This window comes from Carassius auratus, chromosome 39, assembly GCF_003368295.1.
Source record: "Carassius auratus strain Wakin chromosome 39, ASM336829v1, whole genome shotgun sequence".
Classification (NCBI taxonomy): Eukaryota; Metazoa; Chordata; class Actinopteri; order Cypriniformes; family Cyprinidae; genus Carassius; species Carassius auratus.
In genome coordinates, this window is record NC_039281.1 from 977,439 (window position 1) to 1,001,373 (window position 23,935).

Consider the following 23,935-nt stretch of genomic DNA (forward strand, 5'->3'; position numbering starts at 1 on the left):
GAATTATAATGGACTACTGCATCCATTTTTTTTGGCTCAGGTTTTCAAAAGCAGTTTTCAGGCTGTTCAAAAATAGACTGTAATTAATTGCCGATTAGCACAGAGATTGATCAGGTTTTGTTATACTGGAAAAGATGTGTAATTGTTACGTAGGACTTTAAACCATGTGCCCCATTTTGTGTTGTAACCCCAAACTCAGGTAGTCAATCTGATTTCGATTTAAAAGTCCAGGCCAGCCCAGACTGATTAGCCAGATGATTAACAATGCAGAGTACTGCTAAACAAACAAGCCTCTTCACTTTACTGCGCACAAGCTCATGGTTTTGAGTGCTTTGGTTCAAGCACGTATTTAATTATTCCACCCTCTCATGACTACTTTACATGATGTGTCTGTTCTGAGCTTTTCCGCTGCATTTCATCAATAATACATTTAAGTCCACCCCCCCAGACTGTTGTTGTAGAGGTGATTGTACACAAGGCGAGCTTTCAGTAATATGGCTTGACGTGTTAAGCTTTTGACTTCTAAACTTGAAGACAAACATCTGAAGAATCTTTGAAAAGATGGATGTGAACTCTTCAAGGCCTTACGGAGGGGAGATGGAACAGGAGACCCACACACACCCACCCACACCTCTCTCTGTCTCTTCTCTTCCACACGTTTTCCTCTTTGCCATGGGCTTTCAGCAAGATTGACACCTGGTCTTGTTTCATGACAACTCCCTTCTGTTTCATAACTCGAACTGAGCCCCGTTTCTATTGTTCCTTTTCTTGTTCTTTCACCTAACGGAGTGGTTTTAAAAAATATATATTTTTGTCTTCCCATCCCAGAATAATTTTTCTTAAATAGTGCTAACATTTGAACAGTAAGAACAGATCATTACCATTTGAATTTTTCTGTAGCAATTTTTTGTTCAGGAAATTCAGTGTAGGGACACCTGCTTGTAAAAGCTGAGCCTTAATGAGTCCTTGCTAACCTGTTCTGTCTGGTTTCCCCAAATATTTACTAATGTTAATTAAGCTCAAGAGACATGAGTTCCAGCAGCTCATTTAAAAAATATTTAAAAAGCCAGGTCACTTTGATTGAATATTTTCTCATTTACTTCAGATGGGAAAAACGCAAAACTGACTGTCTATTCCATTGTATCCTCATTCAAATGCGTAATTAAAGCAAATCACACCACATGCAGTGCATCAGGGGAGCACTTTACTGTCCCTGAGGCTTTTGCTAAATTTACAGCTCTCCATAAAAACGCAAATCTGTCACACATGGGTTGTCAGATGGTTCCCCCTCTACCTGGTCCTTAATCATTTAGATGTTAAAATCACATCCCTGGCTTTTCAGAGAGATGGATGAGGTACATTTTTGCTGAGGCAATTTTAATTGCATAAAGATTGAGACAGTTTGTCCATTTCAGAGGAAGCTTGCTGCACTCAATTTTACTCTTTTGCTTAAAGGAACAGTTCACACTAAGGCAAATTCTGACATTTAACCCGTTTCTCCACCAAAATTACCCTGAATAATTGTACCAGGAGCCCCCCCCCCAGAACTATTGCTTTCTGTATTTCCACAGTGGTCTAAAGTACTGTGAAGATTAGGCAAATAGTCGTGACGTAGTGCGCGTAGGTTTGTGCGCGTTTCTCAATACCAAGTGTGCAAATTTCAGATATGCATCCTCGGTAGTTCAGACTTTGCCAGTTCAATCAGGAAGTGTGTACTCTAGGGGTGTAACGGTACGCAAAAATCAAGGTTCGGTACGTACCTCGGTTTTAAAGTACGGTTCGGTTCATTTTTGGTACAGTAAGGGAATGAAATGCAAACATTAAACTGCAGGTTGTTTATTACTTTAAAACTTTTTTTTAACAATTTGTTTACACTTTTTTAAAAACACTTTTTAATAAAATATAATAAAACATAAGAAATAAAATAATGCTCCAAAGTTCTCCACTAAATAAAATACTCTGTCTCTAACCAATATCACATAATAAAATATAATGAGAAATATAAATAAATAACTATGATTACAGTGCAGCATTACCAATCCCAGCTTGTAGCCCTGCTCATATATATATATATATATATATATATATATATATATATATATATATATATAAAAATATATATATATATAACTTTTCCAAAGTGTAAAGTGCAGCAACAACAGTTTCAGTTTTTAGACCTGCTCAGATCTCGTTATTGCATTGGCCCGATCGGAATTAAGAGCAAAGGTCTGTTTAAATGCAGACGGGAGCTGCGTTTGAATTACAGTCATTTTTTTCCTAGTTGTAGTGATGTTCACACTTTTGAAAACTTTAGAATCAGCTGCAGGCCGGGATTTGCACTGAACATGGAGACTTCCACCACTTAATATGTTTGTGTGGAAACACGAAAATGTACCTATGTTCCGCACACAAAATATTGCATTCGGTGCACACGTGTACCGTACCGAAAGCCCTTTACCGAAACGGTCCGGTACGAATACACGTACTGTTACACCCGTAGTGTACTCCCATGGACAGGACAATGCAAGTCTGGTAATTCTGCAGATAGCAGTGTAATGGATAACATCAGTCAGCTCGCCTTGGTTACTGCAATTTTCCTCACTGTATATTTAAAGGGATAGTTCACCCAAAACTGAAAATTATGTCATTAATGACTCACCCTCATGTCGTTCCAAACCCGTAAGACCTCCGTTCATCTTCGGAACACAGTTTAAAGGGGGGTTGAAATGCTATTTCATGCATACTGAGTTTTTTACACTGTTAAAGAGTTGGATTCCCATGCTAAACATGGACAAAGTTTCAAAAATTAAGTTGTACGTTTGAAGGAGTATTTCTGTTCCAAAAATACTCCTTCCGGTTTGTCACAAGTTTCGGAAAGTTTTTTTCGAGTATGGCTCTGTGTAACGTTAGATGGAGCCAGGGGCGTAGCAGCCATTTTAAAAGTGGGGGGGACAGCTGTATGGTGATTTGACCCAAAGCTGATGTTCATAATAAATTCTAAATAGAATACCAATTGGCATTTTACTTTAATTTCAAATTTGGGAACATGACATGATAGCTTACAGGAACCTTTTTTTGTTAAATCATACTCAAAATTTAAAAATACTGCAGGACTTTGAGACCAATGGGAGACCATCTATACATTTTTTTATTTTTTATGAAATAAAGATATTTTATGATATTTACAATATTTCAGTTGCACTACATTTGAACAATAACTTTTCTTTTTAACAGTTGGACAAAAACAGGTGTTAAATGAGTATACAGATTACATCTACAGTAATTTTATACAACATACATTTTATGAAAAATATGAGACAGATAATCTGTGAAAAAATCAAGCTCCTCTGGCTCCTCCCAGTGGTCCTATTGCCATTTGCAGAAATACATCACTCCCGGTAAAAAATAACCAATCAGAGCTGTGGTCCGTAACTTTGTTTGTGTTCAAAATGTAGAAAAATGTATATAATAAGCGAGTCCACCATGAATCCATTTTCCAAACCGTGTTTTTGGCTTGTCCTGAATCACTAGGGTGCACCTATAATAAGTGTTTATATTCGGACTATTTTAAATTGCTTCGGGGATACCGCGGCGGAGTAACCCAGTACCTTTGTGATTCTTCATAGACATAAACAGAGAGAAGTAGTTCCGGCTACGATGTTCTTCCGCAAGACGCAAGCAGTTCTGTTTATTAACCGCTAGAGCGTCAAAAGTTCCCTACCGCAGCTTTAAGATAGTCAATCTGCTTTTTTTTATACAAATCTCACCTGTACACATTCTGGAGAGGTTGAGCAACTGCCCCCTCTCTCTGCCAGTGACGTCACAGCCTGCCTTTCCTACAGACCAGTTAGGACATAAAGTAACAGTTATGAATTAAAAGAATAAAATTTGATAAAGTATTTTAAGATATTCGTTGCAAAACAAATATGATTTATTGTGAAATGATAATTTTACTCCGCGAGCAGCATGTAGACAAACAAAAGACAGCAGAAACCAATAATATTGTTACGTCTTATTTAGCAGACGCTTTTATCCAAAGCGACAATTAGGAGAGCATTTAACACACTGAATCCGGCGCGACGTGACGAGGTCCATACGGGTTCAATAGGTTAACTTTATCGCGCGATTCGTGTCATCGCGACATACTGTAACATACTTACAGTGTGTGTTTGAAAAAAGGATGTAATCGTCCTATGCTTTTTTCTGGGGTGCAGTTTATCCCAGACTGCCTAATAGCAAAGTGAACAAACGAACGAACGAAAATTCAGAAGAGCAACAAGAGATTTGAAGCTCATAGCAGACGCGCCCAGGAGATGATTCGCTCTGTGATTGGCTGAATGTTACTTCAATCAGAGAACACTACAGGAAATATTCACGCTGGATCCTAAAAAAAAAAAAAAAAAAATTAGCAGGGGTCAGAATCACCTGTTTCTAAAAGTGCGGGGGACGTGTCCCCCCCGTCCCCCCCGGTTGCTACGCCCCTGGATGGAGCGGAATTTCCTTATATGGGTCCTAAGGGCACTTCTGCCGGAAGAGCGCGCGCTCCCGTATAGCAGAGCACTGAGAGGCTGAGCACAGACATTCACTGATGAGAGCGAGAGCGTCGCGAAATGTCACAAAAGAAGTGTGTTTTTGGTTGCCAGGGCAAGACAACCCTGCACAGATTACCAAAAAAAAAAAACAGCATTAAGGGACCAGTGGATGGAGTTTATTTTTACAGAGCATCAACGGAGTTGTGCAAGTGTTTGTGTTTGTTCCCTGCATTTCGAAGATGCTTGTTTTACAAACAAGGCCCAGTTTGACGCCGGATTTGCACATCGTTTATTTCTTAAGGATAATGCAGTCCCAACGAAAAAGGGTCACGATCGTGTGTTGGAACCGCATGCGGTGAGTAAAACTGCTTCAAATATCTCTGTGTTGTTAACTTAGCTATCGGCGCGTAAGCACATCAAGTTAACAACATGCAATGTTGTCATCAAACTGCACGAGTAAAACTGCTTCAAATATCTCTGTGTTGTTAACTTAGCTATCGGTGCGTAAGCACATCAAGTAAACAACGTGTGATGTTGTCATCAAACTGCACTTTCCACATGTACAGCTTAAAAAAAAAAAAAAAAAAAAAAGACGACAGAGGAACTTAGTCATTTTCCAAACCCGCTAAGCAAATATATACCGTTTCAGTACATACCACATAGAGACGTCGTTGCTGATGCTGCTCTTGTTAAATTTCAGCCTCTGGATCTGATTCTGGATCATAAATATATGCTGAATCTGACTGTTAGCCATGGTTTGTTTGGGATGATGTTTTTTTCCTCACGGTAATGTCACAGCTTCCAAACGCTTTCAACGCAAAAGCTTACTCGCGCTCGTGATTCTTTAGCTCCGCCCACACGTCACGCCTCCAGCTGGTCGTGTTTTTCCGGGAAAAATCGGTACAGACTATCTTTCTCTTATGAATATAATAAAACTAAAGACTTTTTGGAGTTATGAAGGATGCAGTACTACTCTATAGGTACTTAAGATTAACAGGATCTTGAGTGAAAATGAGCATTTCACCCCCCCTTTAAGATATTTTAGATTTAGTCTAAGAGCTTTCTGTCCCTGCATTGAAAATGTATGTACGGCATACTGTCCATGTCCAGAAAGGTTATAAAAACATCATCAAAGTAGTCCATGTGACATCAGAGGGTCAGTTAGAATATTTTGAAGCATCTAAAATACATTTTGGTCCAAAAATAAAAAAACTACAACTTTATTCAGCATTGTCTTCTCTTCTGTTGCGAGCACGTTCACTGCAGTGCATTGATATCCGGTTCACAAACAATCATTAGATTAAACCGGTTCTTTTTCAGTTCAACAAATCGAACTGAATCGTTTGAAATGGTTCGCATCTCCAAAAAGCATTAATCCACAAATTACTTAAGCTGTTAAGTTTTTTTTAACGTGCCTGACACTCCCTCTGAGTTAAAACAAACCTATATGCCGGAGTAATTAATTTACTCAAACAGTACACTGTAAACCCAGATTTTAATTCAACTCAAGAAATTGAGTTCATATTACTTAAATGTTTCTAATTTATTGAAATTACTTGTTAATTCTGAGTAAGCTGAACTTTTTCATGTCATTTCTTATTGTACTTGTGTTTTTAAGTCCAATCAGTAGTTTCTACTCAAACTAATTGTGTTTGTATTACTTAAACATGTGTCATTTCTTTACATTACTTAAGAATTCTGAGTAAACTGTACTTTTTAATGGCCTATCTTATTGTAATTATGTGATTGAGCTCAAACAACTCAATATCATCAAGTTTTGCCTGTTACTAACAAGACTGGCTGCAGCCTGGCGCTTCCCGTCTCATGCCGAGACGTGTCCAACGGTTCAAAGGGTCAAAAACAAAATATGAAATCGCAAATTATTTTCCATGGAGTCATGGGTAAATTTGTGATTTCCGGATTTTATTGTTGTGTCCCTGATGTTAACATAAAATTGATGAAAACCTGAAGAGGTGCTGTACAATATTGTAATGATTGGAAGTAAAGAGGAAGATATATTTTTCTTTTCATCACAGCAAATTACCCAGTGTTAAAATCCTAGTGTTGGGGACTTCTAGAGTAAAGTGTTAAAGTTGTGGTGTTGAATTTTAGCTAGTGTAAACAGCCCCCTCTGGCCGGTGTAAATAATCAGAGTTACCTTTGAGTGTTAATAGTCACATCCGGGACATTTACTCGTGTGCACGCGCCTGACCCATCTGAAATACTTTTCACAGACGCCATTTTCTTTGCTCACGACGCGGCTCGTATGAGGACGGAATATGGCGAAATAAAGTGTATAACCTTACTCATAAAATGGGTTTTGTAATATCATTTTGTTTTATAATGACATTTATTTGCTGTGTGCACATAAACTTTTTTCAAGGACATTTCCTTTCACTCACGATGTGGAACAGACGAGGACGTCTTTTAATTTCTATATGGGAAATCTAAAAAGTAAGTGTTTTTATCTCATTTAAAATGTCTTTAATAACATCATATTGGTTTTTAGCGATATTTATGTGCTTTACTCCAAAACTTTTTCTCAAGAGAGATATTTTCTTCCACTCGCGATGGTGAGAAGACGGGGAATTAGTTTTTTATCAAAGGAAAACACCATAAGTGATTTACCTCGTTTACATGTATTTTGTAAGATGATATTACTTTATGGTGATATTTAAATGCTCTGCGCGCCTAAACGAGCCTAACGGTTCCTCACAGATTTGAACTGCTGTGCAGCAGACCATAATGGTGCAGACGCGGAAAAGACCAGAAGTAAGCGTTTTACCTCATTTAAAATATCTATTTTATAACAGCATATTGATTTATTGTGACATATGTTGTGCGCTCCTACACTTTCCTCAGAGAGATATTTTCTTTCACTCATAAAGCGGAGCAGACGGAGAAGTTGGTTTTAACAAGGAAAACACGGAAAGTAAGTGTTTTACTTCATTTACTTTATGTACGTTATTTCATAAAATGATATTATTTAGTAACGTTAATGCTATTTGTATGCTGTGCGTGCCTAGATGATCTGAAACATTTCTCACAGATTAAATTTGATGTCAAAATGGCAATATCAGCAATGTTAATTGTTTCTTGCATGTCTCCTGACCAAATGTTGTCATTTTTGTCATTATACTAAGCATTAATTTAATGAGTTTTCATAATGTTGAGTTTCAGTATATTGTATTTTACGTAGTTATTTTTTCCATATATATGTATGTATGTGTATGTTTCATATTTATATATATATATATATATATTCATTTGTATATATTTGAAAATAACTTTTCAATATACTCAAATCCTCTATAATGCATGAGTTAAATTGTTCACCCTTCAAAGTGAATTTGTGCCCTCACAAGACTTGGAGTATGACACATGGGTAGCATGAACTACAGATTAGATATGATTTTTTTGGTACTGTCATTTATTTATGTGCTGTCCCATTTATGCGCATACATTTTGATAGAGCCCTCAGCGCAGTGAGATCAGCATGGAATTCAGGAATCGTAGAAAGAATCAGAAACATACTGAACTTTTTCATATTATTAAACAAACATCCTGACTAGATTGTTGGTCTCTGTGCATGACTGTGTGTTCATGAGACACTATTAGTTTAGTTCACTCTGAATTGCACAAAAGTTGTGAAAAAAAAATCAAGAAAAAAACAAACAAACTGTGTGCTTTCTTCACTGAGTTGAATCTTTTTCACTGACTCCTGACCAGAGCTTCGATTGTTATGACTGTCAAAATGACAGCTGACGAGCACAGCAGATGTATTTATCTAAAAAAAAAAGCACATTTGTTGTATTTCATGCTTTGTTTTTATTAATCTTCATCTTACACAGCTTGTGTGCTTTTCCTAGTTGAGTTGGATTGAATTGCTTTGCTAATAGATTCTCATGAACACATATTCATGCACAGAGACCAGCAGTCGGGTAAATAAATGATGACATAATTTAAAAAAATATATAATCCTTAATTATAATCCCGAAATAATCCTTAAAATAAAATTGTTCACATGAATTGTTATTCACTTATACTCATGCGGTTCTACAGACACCATGTAAGACATGTATGTCATACAGGTTTGGAACCACATGAGGATGAAAAAAAATTATGACAGAATTTTTGGGTAAATGCTTTAAGTGAACTATTGTTGTATTGTAATTGATACTTGTCTGATATTTCACCTGTTATTAATATTTTTGATAAATGGATGTAAAATTATTGTTTTTTTTCTCCCCAATTTTACAGAAGCACTTTTGTGATGCTGCAAGTGGGAGTGGATTGCTTGCTTAGATGGAAACTGCAGAGAACCACATCCTGTCGTCCTGAAAAAAAGAAAGAGACTACTTTCTCCATTGGCACAGACTTTGTTCAGTGATCAGTAACATACATTCAGCCAGGGCTGTCCTTAGGGGGTGCAACTGATGCGGTAGCACCGGACTCCACACTTGAGGGGTAAACGGACTGAATGAGCCCCACCCCCGCCGGAACGCTTCCTACTTCGCACCGGGTCCCAAATCAGCTAAGTATGGGCCTGCATTCATAGTTAATGGTAATGACTGAGATGCTGTGTTGTTTAAGAAGATAAATGTAAGCACTATAAACCTGATTAAATTGAGAATACATATGGACCAAATACATTTTTTTGTGCCTTTGCACTGATTTGCTTTGACATTGTTTTAATTGTTGTAAAGTATGTTCTTTATATGAATTCAAAAAACACTGAATGTGAAGACATTTTGATGCAGGGAAAAAGAATTACAATATTTCAGTTAAAATAAATAAATAAGTGTAAACATACATTGTTTTGTGAATTAATGTATCTCTCTCTCTCTCTCTCTCTCTCTCTCTATATATATATATATATATATATGTGTGTGTGTGTGTGTGTGTGTTAAATAATACACACACACACACACACACACACACATATATATATATTTATATATATATACAATGTTTTTTGTTGTTGTCGTGTTTAAAACACTTATTGCAGTGTTGTTATTTAACTCCAATAGTGTTACATTTTAACACTGTATTGGTGTCAACCCTTTTGAAAGTGTTGATTTAACACTCGTGTGGTGGTATCCATACAGTATATACACTGAGAAAGTGTTAAATTTAACTATTGGTGTTAAATTTCCGATTTCAAATTTGTATTGTGCCATCACTGAGGAAACTACACACTAGAAACCTATTAGGCCATGGCTTTGTTTCTTTTGTTGCTAAAAAAAAAAGACATGTTCAATATAAATAAAATTGGATCAGTGTAATGTTGCAGGTGTATGTATTTATTTTACATGGCTCTATTGATTGAAAGATATTTTGAGTTTCAGGAACTAAAAGTTAAGTTGGGTCAGTTACAATATACAATTTAGCTGAATTGGTAATGAAGTAATGCTTACTTAACAAGCTGAGTTAAATAAATGGGTGGGGAATGATTGTTTAAACTAAGTATCTTCAGTTACTGTAACTCAGTTATAAGTACATTCAACTTAAATGTTCTATTCCATTCCATTATGGGCTTAAGTACATTGAACGTAGTCCACTTCACTTATTCAACTAATGCTTCATTACTTAACTTTTTTAAGGCAACGAGTTACCTCAGTTTTTTTAAGTAAATTCAACTTATCCGGGTTTACAGTGTACAATGACTGAACTGCTGTGAAGAGAGAACTGAAGATGAACACCGAGCCAGATAACGAATGAAAGATTGACTCGTTCACGAATCAAGAACAATTAATATCACAATTGAAAACAACACAAATGATTACTTTTCATTAAAATCTTTATTAATCCCAAAAAAGCTTACATTTATGTGTCTCTTTGTTCACTCAGGCAGCCACGTTGCCGAGATAATTCATACCCCTTCGTTTGAACTGTGGTACCGAAAAATCTTCATTTGAAGGACTGTCTGGCCCTGCCCCTCCAACCAAAAGAGAATCAAGATAATCCCTATCCCTTTAAAAAAAAAAGTACTAAATCGCGAACAGGGACTTTCTGAGGGGCGATTTTTATTTATTTATTTTATTTTAACTTTATTTAGATCCTGGTTCCTGCGATGGAAACACACAGAGTACCAGCACAAAGTTCCAGTGGTGGAAACGTGGCTTTACTCACCCTCATGTTGTTCCAAACCTAAATGATTGACTGACTTTTGTGAAACGTAAAATATTTTGAAAAATTCCTCTCTTTCTTTTTTTTGGTCCATACAATAAAACTCAGTTTTTTCCACTGGGATATTTTTGTGCTATGATTAATGATAAAACACAATACTCTGTTATTGTTTTGGTAAAAAAAAAAGCCTGTCATATGGGCATAGCTTTTAAACAGTGATTATCTAGGTAGTCAAATGGCTTTTAGTGTTTCACTTTTTTTTTGTATGTGATCAGGGTGTTTGGCTGTAAAAGTTAATGTAAAACTTGAAACAGTACCTTATTATACACAGTTTAGAAGCTTTTGCCAACATTATATCCCATCCAAATACCAAGTCTTATGGCACACAAATGCCCTTTTACTGCTTTACCATAAAAGGTATACATAAAAAAAAAGACAACTGGTAAATAATTTATTTGTGTGTGTTTTTTCCCCCTCAAAAGCATTTACTACTTTTTACAGTAATTTAGCTGTGTGTGATTTAGCACCTGGGCAGGCCTAGAGCTGACCTGACGTCTTATGAAATTTAAATACGAGTAGATAAAATGCGTGTTTGAGCAATGGAGGCGTGGCACTTAAAGGATTTGTGCCACACTCTTTGCAGTCTGTCACTCTGCCTATTTCATGTTGGGAGATGACTGTGTGTGAGAGAGAGACAGAGCGCAAACCACTGATGATTCCATTATTTTCATTCATCGCTCGTATCCTCGTGGGTCTTAGACCATTGCTGTCGGCTGCTGCAGACCTGTGGCATCATTCTGTGACTGACAGTTTCTATTATGGACCGTTGAAGTCTTAGATGTGTTGTAGAGCATTTAAACGACAGCTCAGATCTGTGTTGAAGGTTATTGTAGTGCCATTTCATCCCTTTGAGGATGCTAAGTGACTTCCGCTTTGCCTTGTCATTTGTTCTTGTTGCATATGTATTTAACAGCTTTGTTTTGTCTTGTAGAAGTAACATTCTTTTTCCGTTCAAAAAGATAGCCACAGCACAAACATTAAACAGTCTTAACAACAGCTATATATAGGGAACTATAAATAAACTTGTCCACTTAAACTTGTCTGCACCAGCGGTTTAAAAAATGGTTGTGAATTTAACAGTAAAAGACTGTAAAAATGCTACAGTAAAAAGTTGTTAATTGGTTAACACTTATGTTTCTGTACTATAAACTCTGAATAGCTGTGATTACATATTGTTAAAATTAGTTTTTGGAAATAAAAATCATTGTATAATTACCATTGACACAATTACCTAAAATAAACTAATAATGTTTCGGAGCGCTACCAGACAGGGGTGCACACATGAAGAGTGTGGGATTGAACGGACATATTTTTGCCGCCTTATATGCCTTAAACGTTAAATACACACCATTGTGTCAAAATGTCTTTGCAAGTATCCTTATAAACTGTTATTTAGTTCTTAAGTGAAAACAAACAGCTGAGAAAAATGTGAAAGTATATTGGTTCTGGGCAGCTCTTAAAGTGACAGCAGTCTAATATTCCTGCTGTCTGTCATTCATGTTAATTAAACAACAAAAAAAGTCTCTCACTGCTATTGACTATCACTTTTATAACTTTAATGAAAAATATACATTTAATTCACACAGTGAAGAATATGCAGTGTTTTTATACTTTTGATGAGTAATTGTAGTAATTAATTATTAATTAATAGTAATTGTAATTAGTTTCTTATTCTTTTTAATCACTGACTATTTACTTGTCTTCAGTGAGCTTGAGATTCTTTTTTTGAGAAAGAAAATGAAAAAAAGGTTATTGACAATGATGACAAGAATTCTGGAATTTCTATGTGATCAAATATTTTGATATTATGAAGACCTATTTTAAACAAAAATAACTATTGTGATGTGTATATCAAATAAAATTACTCCTATTGTGTTGGATTTTGGTCCTATCACCCACCCCTTGATACTACTTATGAGCTTATTGTATTAGTAAATGTTGAAATTAAAGGGTATTATTACATGGCTTTGTGGAATACAAAGCAGTATGTTATTTCCAGATAGCAACCGCCAGATTGAATAACACACCGCTCAACCGGGTACTACGAGGTACCTTGACCAGTACTACTTATATGCTTAACAACAGGGATGCACCGATCATGATTTTTCATGGCCGATTCCGATACCGATTTTTTACAAGCAAACTGGCCAATTCCGATACCGATTTTTTTTTTATCTTTTAAGCAACAAACAAGAAGGAAGGAACGTGTGCATAAACAAGATATTTGGTATTTAATAGGCCAAACTTGCTTTTGCACGTGAAAAGTTGAGCTGTACATCTCTTCACGGTTCTAGCCGTGTTCAGGGCGCGACCGGTACAGTATATGCTCATGCAGCTTCAGTGCGCAGGAAAGGCTCTTATTTGTGCGCCAGTACACCAACGGCTGATCGCTTCCTGCTATCTGTGCCTCAGACATGAAGCTCTGCATTTCCATTACTGATCGGCTGCCCGTGTCCTGCGCACAGATTTCGAAATACTCTTCCACACAAATTACATAGCGAACGATGACAATGTAGTCTGTGCACGCGAGCGAACTACCGGAAAAATCGGCCAGAAAAAAGACCAAAAACCGTCCAATTGCCGATCGCGTATTTTAAGCAAAAACCGTCCGGTTCCGATTTATGGCCGGTCAACCGGTGCATCCCTACTTAACAAGTCACTCGGCTATCGTTGACTGACTGGAGCCATCTTGTGACTGAAAACACTTAACCACCGCATGTTACAATGGAAGACTTCAGCATTAACTTCAAAATATATAGTAAAAACAAATATTTTTAGCCATGTAAAAAACGGGATAATGTACATCCAGCCGGTTGTTATCTCAGCTGGATGTACATTATCCCTTATGTAAATTATTTTGTCCATTGCTAGTTAATGTTAAAGCTGCAGTAGGTAAATTTTGTAAAAATATATTTTTTACATATTTGTTAAACCTGTCATTATGTCCTGACAGTAGAATATGAGACAGATAATCTGTGTAAAAATCAAGCTCCTCTGGCTCCTCCCAGTGGTCCTATTGCCATTTGCAGAAAGCCATCCGCTCCCGGTAAGAAACAACCAATCAGAGGTCCGGTCCGTAACTTTGTTTGTGTTCAAAATGTAGAAAAATTTATATAATAAGGGAGTACACCATGAATCCGTTTTCCAAACCGTGTTTTTAGCTTGTCCTGAATCACTAGGGTACACCTATAATAAGTGTTTATATTCGGATTATTTTAGATTGCTTCGGGGGTACCGCGGCGGAGTAACCCAGTACCTTTGTGATTCTTCATAGACATAAACAGAGAGAAGTAGTTCCGGCTACAATGTTCTTCTGCAAGACGCAAGCAGTTCTGTTTATTAACCGCTAGAGCTTCAAAAGTTCCCTACAGCAGCTTTAACTAATGTTGTTAACCAGTGACAACAAATCAAACTTTATCGTAAAGTGTTTTCTCTTGTTGCAGTGCTCAAGCTAAAATGATCTTGATAATGGCAAATAGCAATAAATTGTGCTGAATTAGTGCTCAGATGTTGTCTGCTCTATGAATTGTTTTTTCTTTTTTTGATGAGCTGCAGTCAACAGTGAACTCTTGACAGCCTCTTCTTATTTTCCCCTTCTCATAATGAAATATCCACTGACATTTTGTTCCAACTACAAAGTCATAGAGCCTGGCAGAGCTGGTATCATAACATACAATAAAGTGGTGCTTTACACTCGATCCTCTTTATCTGTGTAATTTTTTTTCATGAACACTTGAGTGAGCTCTATAGACTTCTGAAGCTTGGAGTGATAACTTGGAATGATGGCTATTTTCAGCAGCCATCAGTGATTGGTAAAATGTCGCCATCCTGTTCTTGTACACAATAATTGATTGTTCACTCACGGTTGAATCACGGTGCCCCTAATTTACTCCGGATTCTGTGCAATTGAAGGGATACATCCTTTTGTTGTGGAGTGCTGTACTACAGTGGGGAATCCAGACCCATACCTGGCAGAAGCGTGCAAATCAGCAGTGGCTTTGTGCAGTGAAGTATAGAGTGAGAAGTTCCTTTCCTAGGTGCTGATTGATCAATAAAACATTCCAGTCGTCATGAAAAACACATTATGGTCAGGGCTATTAAGCAGAACACCTATTTAATTAGCTAGTATTTTAGGATAATTAAAGCATCCAGGCATGGCTTCACATAATCCCTAAAACCCTTAACAGTATATATTCTCTCTTCTATCATTTGTTCATTTTTGTTCTTCAGTTGTGAAATAAGGTCCTGTTTGACGAACATTATACAAAGAAATCATAATCCTGATTATTTTGGTCAATATTGTAGTCACGATTATTTAACACTATTATGAGGGGGCCAAATGACCAAAACTTTATATAAGTGATTTATTTAAAGATAGTGATAAATATCAGATATGCATTTCCTGTAAATAAAGTTGCTTTGACATCTACATTGTGGAGACCAGCAGAATTTCAAACAAACAAAAACAAAAAGTCCTCAAAATTATTGAAAATACCAGTGTTCTCTTGTGACCCATCAAACTAATAGTGGGTGTCTGCATATGCAGTGTTTTTGGTAATCAATGTCATCCTAATATCTCACTTTGTCCTTCAAAATGTTTTTAATCCAGCTTTCCTCTTTGGTATATAAACTGTTTTTCCATCTGGAAAATTTTGTTGTACATTCACGTTGGCCACAATTTGCCTTTTGCTCAGTAAGTGCATGTCACTGTCGCAGTTGCCTTTCTTGTCAGATGTACTTTTACAGACACTTAATCATAGGCCTTTTTTGAAAGGATCAAATCACTCTTATTTTCCCCTTGTTGAGTGGAAGACATGCAACCTAGACTGCAAGGTGAATGTGTTCAGTGAATTGGTATTTGGGCTGGGCGATTTGGCCAAATATTATCACAATTTTTTTCATATATCATAATCATCACAAATTTCTAATCAAGTTTAAAGGCAGATTTTTGCTCTTAAGTGAAATTGGTCGAAACCAGACTGTTAATTGGTTTTAAATGAATAAGGAAAAAGACCAAATAAATTGTACCAAACAATGACATGACGCGATCAAATAGCGGTGCGCACTAATGCATTGTGGAAGCATTTAAATGTGTCCGAGAAAGATGCAAAAATCATTATAAGCACAGACAGCAAGAGACCGTTTAGTACTGCATCGCTTGTCTTCGATGAGAAGTGGAAGGGGTGCTGGTGGTTTGTGGTTACCGTATGATGACTGAAATCGTGAAATGCCCTTAAACAATAAAATAAGAGAGTTTTGTTTTCTAATACACACACCAAATTGCATGTACACAAACAGTGCTGCATGAGCTCACAGCTCTAGGGTTCAAAGTCCAAAGCGTGAGGACTCTTGTTATCGTTTTGTCAAGGAAAATGAGATCATGATAATTATTGTTGTTGTTTTATTTCCCTGCCCTAATTTGTATGTACTGAATGTATTTGAGCCATCATTGGGAACATGGCCACATCTCCACCTGACTCAGCACTGAAACATGTCCATGATTCTGACCTTGTCAAGATTATTCCACCCTAAGAAGAGGGAAGTTGTTTTACTTTTATAGTACTCAATTAAATAGAACTAGATGTGTTAAAAATAAAAATGTAAACTGACTTCATTAACTATTTTAGTAAGCATTCTATGTTGACGTGCAGCTTCTAGTGTATACTATATCAAGCTGTCATGACATTGGCTGCTTCCAGGGTGTAGACCGTGTAATTCAAACAATGGGTTGAAGGAATGAAAATATTAAAATTCATAAAGGATATTCCCTTTGTCCTTTCCAAATTAAGATTTAATGACTGTCTCCTGCTTAAGGGTGATTGCGTGTTAACTTGACTGTGACCTTGAGCTGCTTATTTTCTCTGCAGATTGAAAAAAAAAAGCACACGTTTTCCTTTAGTCCTTCAAATCTGCTGTGATTTGTACATTTAAATGACAGAAAAAAATCCAAATTATGTATTCTAGCCCAGCAATGCTTAAGGAAAGAGAGCAAAAAGAGTTACTTTAAATGCAAGCTAGTGTGTTTATTGCATTGTCTCCTTCTGGAGGAACAGGGTGAATCATTCTGGTGAAACAGGATGAATCATTGAGTGCTCCTCAAACAGAAAGTCTAGTGGCTTAAGAAATATTTGAAATGGTTTTCTCTAGGGACTGCAGTTGCAGTTCACTGTTTAAAGCTACATTTAGTCCAACAATTAGATTTCTAATCCAGGAGAGGTGATCCTGAGAATTTGCATTACAAACTTCCTGAAATGTCTTGTAATTGCATTTATTAAAGGTCCCCTTCTTCGTGATTCCATGTTTTAAACTTTAGTTAGTGTGTAATGTTGTTGTTAGAGTATAAATAATATCTGTAAAATTCTAAAGCTCAAAGTTCAATGCCAAGCGAGATATTTGATTTAACAGAATTAGCCTACAAAAAACGACCCGTTTGGACTACAGCCCTGTAGTTCCTGTAGTAATAACGTCACTAAAATAGTTTTTTTGACTAACCACCGCCCACATGATTTCACAAACAGGGGGCGTGGCCTTGTTGCACTCAGACGGAGAAGAAGGAAGAGCTGTTTGTTTTTGTCGCCATGTAGTTGAAACGCAGTTTTTTCATCTCTGAGTCCAATCATCTTTGTTTGGGCTTCCCAGGAACGCTGTACTTTGAGATTAATGGTTACAATTTATGTTTAACTCGGTTCCAGAACATTATAATGCACATGTAAAACTATGTGCAGCTCATTTTGCTGAGGACAACTTTCTCAATCTCAATCAGTTTAATGACGGATTTGCACAAAGATTATTCTTGAATGATGGAGCAGTTCCCTCTTTGTCTGGACCACAACTGGTAAGTGTATTTTATTATTTAAGTTGGTGCGTTTAACAGTTTCTGTAACTTATTACACAAAGGGCAACGCTGTTTAGCTTTGTTAACTAGATGTTAGGGCTGTGCAAAAAAACAAATGCGGTTTTCATGCGCATCTCGTCAGTAAAAACGCTCCTGTGACTATAAATACATCTCCAGCACGTGTGTTCTAGCCCAATCATGTTACCAGGAGGGCAGCCCGCTCTCAGCTGTTGTCGAATCACGGCACTGGCCCAATCATAACTCGTTACGTATTTCTTAAGGAGAGGCTTCATAGAACAAGGAAGTCCTCAGCCCGTTTTTGTGACAGTGAAAACAGCAGTATACAGATAGGTGAATTGTGTGAAAAATACTGTGTTTTTTTACACGTGAAACATGAACACGTTATATTGCACATTGTAAACACAATCAAAGCTTCAAAAAAGCGCGTAAAACGGGACCTTTAAATATCCAGAGGAGAGGAGTTTTACAGCAGATAAATATGGTAAGACCAAGATTAATTGCCTCTGAGCCCCCCAAAACAACTATTTCAATTAGTTTGACCTAAACACAAATGGTGCTGCATGCTTTCAAAAACCACCGAGCCCCATGAACCAGGTGATTTCTCTTTTAGTCTGAATGCTTGGCTTTATATTGCACTCGTTTTTATAACTTCGTTGTAAGTACTTTCCCACCTAATATCTTGTGTATAATTTTATTATTTCTTTTTTTACTTTGAAGCAGCTCACAACAAAAGATTTATCCAAATGCTTGTTGGTTTTTCCGCTGTTCATTTGACCAAACATTGCAGTATAAGACAAAGCTGTTTATGAAATGCACACAGACAGCAAGCCTTTGAATGGTTTAAAAACAGAAATCAATAGCTTGCACAAGCTTCAGAAGCTAGTGTGGCTCTTTCGGTTTAGTTTTGATCTAGTGCACATTTGTTAGAACTAGATAACTGCCTTTTTTTCTGCCGGAAAACAATGTTAGGGAAGTGTCTAAGCTCTTTTCTTTTCAAATCTACCATAAAATGGAAATATTTTATATTTTTTCCAAGTACTGAATGATTCAAACTAGTGGCTATTAAATATTGCTGTCATGGATAATGGCATTTGCCCACATTCACTTTGGTGATGTACTGTAGCATTCTGACTCTAAACTGGGTTGCCCTCAGAAGAGGCTTAGGAGTTTGCCGTTGTGATTGTCAAGGGCATCATTGGCCTCATAGGTAATACAGAAAAACACATTTTCTCCTGATATATTGTCAAGATCTGAAGAGAAATGGTTATTTAATGGTCCCACTGGTTTGATTCCTGTCACAGTGGCTCTTTTACAGTCTTCCTCAAGATTGCATCAGAGTGTCGTTACATGTCCATTGAACCTGTGTTATATAGACACATGCTTAAGCTCTTCTTGTTCTTAACATTCAGATAAAAAAAATCTTGTAAGCTGCTTGTTTTATGAGACATCTAAACCCGTTGACTTTGTAGGATTGTTTTGCAAATGGCATATTAAAAGTTAATAGCCTGTGCTGGTCCTTGTGTGTCTTAAATACATCGCAAACATATTGTGATGTGTGGCTCATTTTCAAGGGCGACTGTTTTATTCTGGGTTCAGCAAAAGGTCTGGGTTATTAACAGAGTTTTACAGTATCTTTGAATCGGTCTTTCTGAAATGAGCTTGGAAATTAACACCGTACTAGCTATTGTTGTATGCTTAGTGCAAGCTAAATTAGCATTTTCTTTTGTTGTTTAAAATGATCGCCAAAAATAGATTCTTGCATTATTGGTGAATTGCTTGAGATACTGCTCCTTTGGTGTATGGTTCCTTTAATCTATGGAGAGATGTAAAGCTTTCAGTATGTAGTGTCTTTTTTTCTTTTGGTCAGAATGGTCTCTAGGGAGCAGTCTTAGCATGAATATTAATGAATTAAAAATTGAAAGGGCAGGAGGTGAACATTTTAAGAAATTAGATTTCACCTTGCACAGCAGAACTTTCTCTCTGTAAAATTTAATAATGATTGAAGCATTAAGTCATTCTCATGTCTTCTGGGATATACAGAAAACTCTTGCAAATGTGCCACTGTGTCAAAGATGTGCTCTTAAGGGCACATGAACGGTTGCATAAATTTGTGATGAACATTCTTAATAAATCAAAAGATCTTGTCACCTTTTGCTGGTGACACCGTTTTTTCATTTTATAGATCCATCAGAGCAGACGGTGCGAAGGATGAGAAAAGATCCTCACCGTGAACAAAAGCATTGGTATTCAAACAATCGAGGTTCAATAACCCACCTTGGAATCGGCTTCATGACAGACTTCAGCCTGAAGTTGACAGTATGAAGACAGATAGCATGCCATGTTTATTAACTGCTCTGTATGATTTGCCAACAGCGACTGGATGCCACAACTGATTGCTCTGTGAAGACAGATGAATGCTGTAAAGCATGACATGCCCCATTCTCTGCCCCTCAGTCCTGAACCGAGGGTTTGTAACAACATGTCCAGTTTTGCAGACTTCTTTCTAGAATACTGAACAATGGTCATCATGCACCTCTTCTGGTGCACGTTGGGTATGAAATGAAAAGGTCACCCTTGATACATAATGTATCGAGCTGTTTCTAGTGACATGTCACTGTTGGAAAAGTCATGTTTCTTAATAAACTGCAGTGCTGTAAATGTATTCACTTGAATCAAAAAGTGAAATTAACAAGGCTTTTTAATGCTAGAATGTCTTTTGACAAAAATCCTTTAGATTTCGTCATAATCATAAAATACTTTTTACTCTAAAATGGCAAGCAAATTTAGTGGATAGAACTACATTTAAAAAATGTTTACATTTAGTCAAGATTAAAGTCTTCATTAAAGGGGGGGTGAAATGCTCATTTTCACTCAATATCCTGTTAATCTTGAGTACTTATAGATTAGTACTGCATCCTTCATAACTCCAAAAAGTCTTTAGTTTTATTACATTCATAAGAGAAAGATAGTCTGTACCGATTTTTCCCGGAAAAACACGACCGGCTGGAGGCGTGATGTGTGGGCGGAGCTAAAGAATCACGAGCATGAGTAGGCTTTTGCGTTGAGAGCGTTTGGAAGCTGTGACAGCTGTGAAGGCTGAAACTGAACGAGAGCAGCAGCAGCAACGACTCGCTCCGAGCGGGGCTCGAACCCGGGTCTTTAGCAGGGGAGGCGGACGCACTAACAAGGAGGCAGAGATATTTTAAGCAGTTTTACTCACCGCCTGCGGTTCCAACACACGATCATGACCCTTTTTCGTTGGGACTGCATTATCCTTAAGAAATAAACGATGTTCAAATCCAGCGTCAAACTGGGCCTTGTTTGTAAAACAAGCATCTTCGAAATGCAGGGAACAAACAAAAACACTTGCGCAACTCCGTTGGTGCTCTGTAAAAATAAACTCCATCCACTGGTCCCTTAATGCTGTTTTTTTTTTGGTAATCTGTGCAGGGTTGTCTTGCCCTGGCAACCAAAAACACACTCCTTTTGTGACATTTCCCGACGCTCTCGCTCTGATCAGTGAATGCCTGTGCTCTCTCAGTGCTCTGCTATACCGGAGCGCGCGCTCTTCCGGCAGAAGTGCCCTTATAAGGAAATTCCGCTCCATCTAACGTCACACAGAGCCATACTCGAAAAAAACTTTCCGAAACTTGTGACAAACCGGAAGGAGTATTTTTGGAACAAAAATACTCCTTCAAACATACAACTTAATTTTTGAAACTTTGTCCATGTTTAACATGGGAATCCAACTCTTTAACAGTGTAAAAAACTCAGTATGCATGAAATAGCATTTCACCCCCCCCCCCCCCCCCTTTAAAATATTCAAGCATTTTTTATTAACTTAAACTCGCCATTTATTATGATTTGATTATTTGAATCAATAATACTCATCTCGGTTTACTTGTTTTTATTTTGTGCTGTGTCTTAGTCATTTTGTTTAAAAATATTAGCAATTTTTTCTCATCTTCGTTAAAGTTGGTCAAAAAAATAAAAAGTTATCAAAGACTTTTGAATGTTCGATCGGACCAACCAAAAAAAGTTTCCAAAATTAAAATAGGGAATCGATTTTTAACCAAATATGTAAACTATTAATTTTAAAAGAATTAAAAAATATAGATGTAACAAGACTCACAAACAAGCAGAAAAAGAAAATAAAGAATTTCGAAAGTGCAGCATGCGTTGCGAAAGCTAGACAGAAAATACAAGCAATTTTACACGCCTATAAGACCCAGTGACATCGAAAGCGACCTCTTATGCTGTGTTCACACCAAACGCGAATAGAGCGTCTGGCGTGAATGATTTCAATGTTAAGTCAATGTAAAGACGCGTTTACGCACGTTTGGAGGTCTTGTGGTGTGGTAGACGCAAAATTTGCCTCATGCGTGCATCTAGTTACATGAGATTCTGAGTTATGAAAAGGACCATTGCAAGCTGACAGCAACCAGCTTTTGTGGTGGAAAATTGGCAGTAATACCCCCACCTTGCGCAGCTGTACCTGAGTGTCCCTGGGACATCAGTGCGGTCAGAACGTGTCTTCTCAGTAGCTGGACATATAGTGAATAAAAAATGTTCTGCTGTGGAACCCGAAAATGTTGATCAATTTGTTTTCCCGTCCAATAAATTTGTAATGGCCCTAGCCTTTTTGCGCTTTTCATTATGTCTGCCTAGTGCCGCCTAGCCTAAGTGTCGGTTACGTTCAATAAAAAAACACACATGGCCTGTTCTCAAGTCCATTTAAAGTTTCATATTTTGAACAGTTGTTTGAAATGGATTGAATCATTATTTAAAATAATCTTGGAGATTTTTGAATTGCCTAAATCATAAATGCAGCCGGGTTGAAGCCTCAGTGATGTTTTTCTTTTGTTAATGTTTCGAGAATGTTGCACTCCTGTTGCTGTTTGTTATTCTGCACAAAACTTCATGCCAATAAATAAGAAATATTGCTGACTTGTGCCCTCTCCTTACGTTCATCCATTATTTGACGTTGAAAAAGGAAACGTTTTTTTTTTTTTAGACATGGAAAAACGATTTTACAGTCGATTCATTGAACACTTGTGTCTTAAAAATCGAAAATGATTTTTTCTCAAACGTGACAGCCCTAGTAGTTATGTTACACTTAGAATTGCTTCTCAAAGTTTTACACTATAAACTATATATGACTCCTGAATAAGAAGCTAGTTTGCCTGGACTTGAGACAGGGTTTTGGCAGTTCCCTCCACTTACTCAACTTTAAAATGTGGAAAGCAGTAAATGTTACAGAGGTATTTGCTGACGAGAGTCCAGATCGATGCATTCTCCTTGGTAAGCGTTTTTAAGATTAATTGGAAGCTCATAATAAATGTTTCAAGCATATGCAGCTCTTGAGACCTTAAAGCCTGTAGGTTGTTGAGTTTCCCAGTAGCATTTTTCTCGTGCCTGCAAATGGTTGCTTTATTGCTTCTGGCCTGGTTGAAAAGGTTTGTTTTTGATCGAATAGACATCGAGTGGTACTGGGAGAAATGGGCTATAGTCATAGCATCTGGCTGGTCTTAACTCGAAGATTTAAATTTAATTTGCCCTTCTATATATCTGATTGCTTTTCAAGAGCATCTCTTCAGGAGGTTTGAGGCAGTAATTGAATTTCCTTAAATTGCACATGGTCTCTTGGCTGTATTCAGCGAGTCAATGATGAGTGCGATGCAGATGTTTCACCTGTGGCACCGAGAAATAATGGGCAATCGTGATGGAATCCAGATAGGAGTAATTATAGCACGCTTGCATCATATTTGGTTATGAAGATCTTGTGGGTGGCGGTGGGAGCCCTTCCCTGTGCCGCATCAGTGTGCTGTTTTCAGCTTGACTGTTTCTGATGGCATGATATTGTAGGCTAGAAAATGCTGCTCTATTCGATTGTGTAACTGCTTTTGTTACCAAGCCTTGTAGCAGGAAGGTCACCTCTATTGACAAGTCAAAGAAAACAGGTATGTCAGTGTCATTAGGGTCCTTTTCTTAACCTGCTGCTGTGGATTAGCTCTGACTCATTGCATTAGCTCTGTGTGCACCTTGATATCTGGTATTACTTCCCTCTGATGGTTAAATGTGTCAGACATTCTCATGAATAAGGCTGCATAAAGTTACTTCTAGTCAGAAGAACAAGGATAAAATGAATGTCTTTGTTCGTCACACTCTAGATGGTAATAAACACGAATTTGGTTTGGCTGATCACTGTTTCCTTGGCAACCATGTGCGAGATAAATAGAGCATTTTGTCATTTAAATCCTGCGTGTCCACATCTAGTAATGGTCATCATCATTAACAATGTAGAAATCAAATGTGATGACTGCTGCTTTTTTTCTTTCTGGTGCTTTTATGTGCATTT

The 23,935-nt window shown here is 37.2% G+C and overlaps 1 protein-coding gene and 1 long non-coding RNA gene across 2 annotated transcripts in view; both read left to right on the forward strand.

The window, feature by feature from the left end:
- ctnna1 (catenin (cadherin-associated protein), alpha 1) overlaps positions 1-23,935 on the forward strand; it is a 111,976-nt gene that overhangs the window by 30,942 nt on the left and 57,099 nt on the right. The gene's annotated exons all lie outside the window — the stretch shown is intronic.
- LOC113057612 (uncharacterized) lies at positions 6,022-9,364 on the forward strand. The gene is made up of 4 exons (XR_003277853.1): positions 6,022-6,986; positions 7,251-7,304; positions 7,395-7,464; positions 8,793-9,364. It is a non-coding gene; the product is annotated as an uncharacterized LOC113057612 (long non-coding RNA).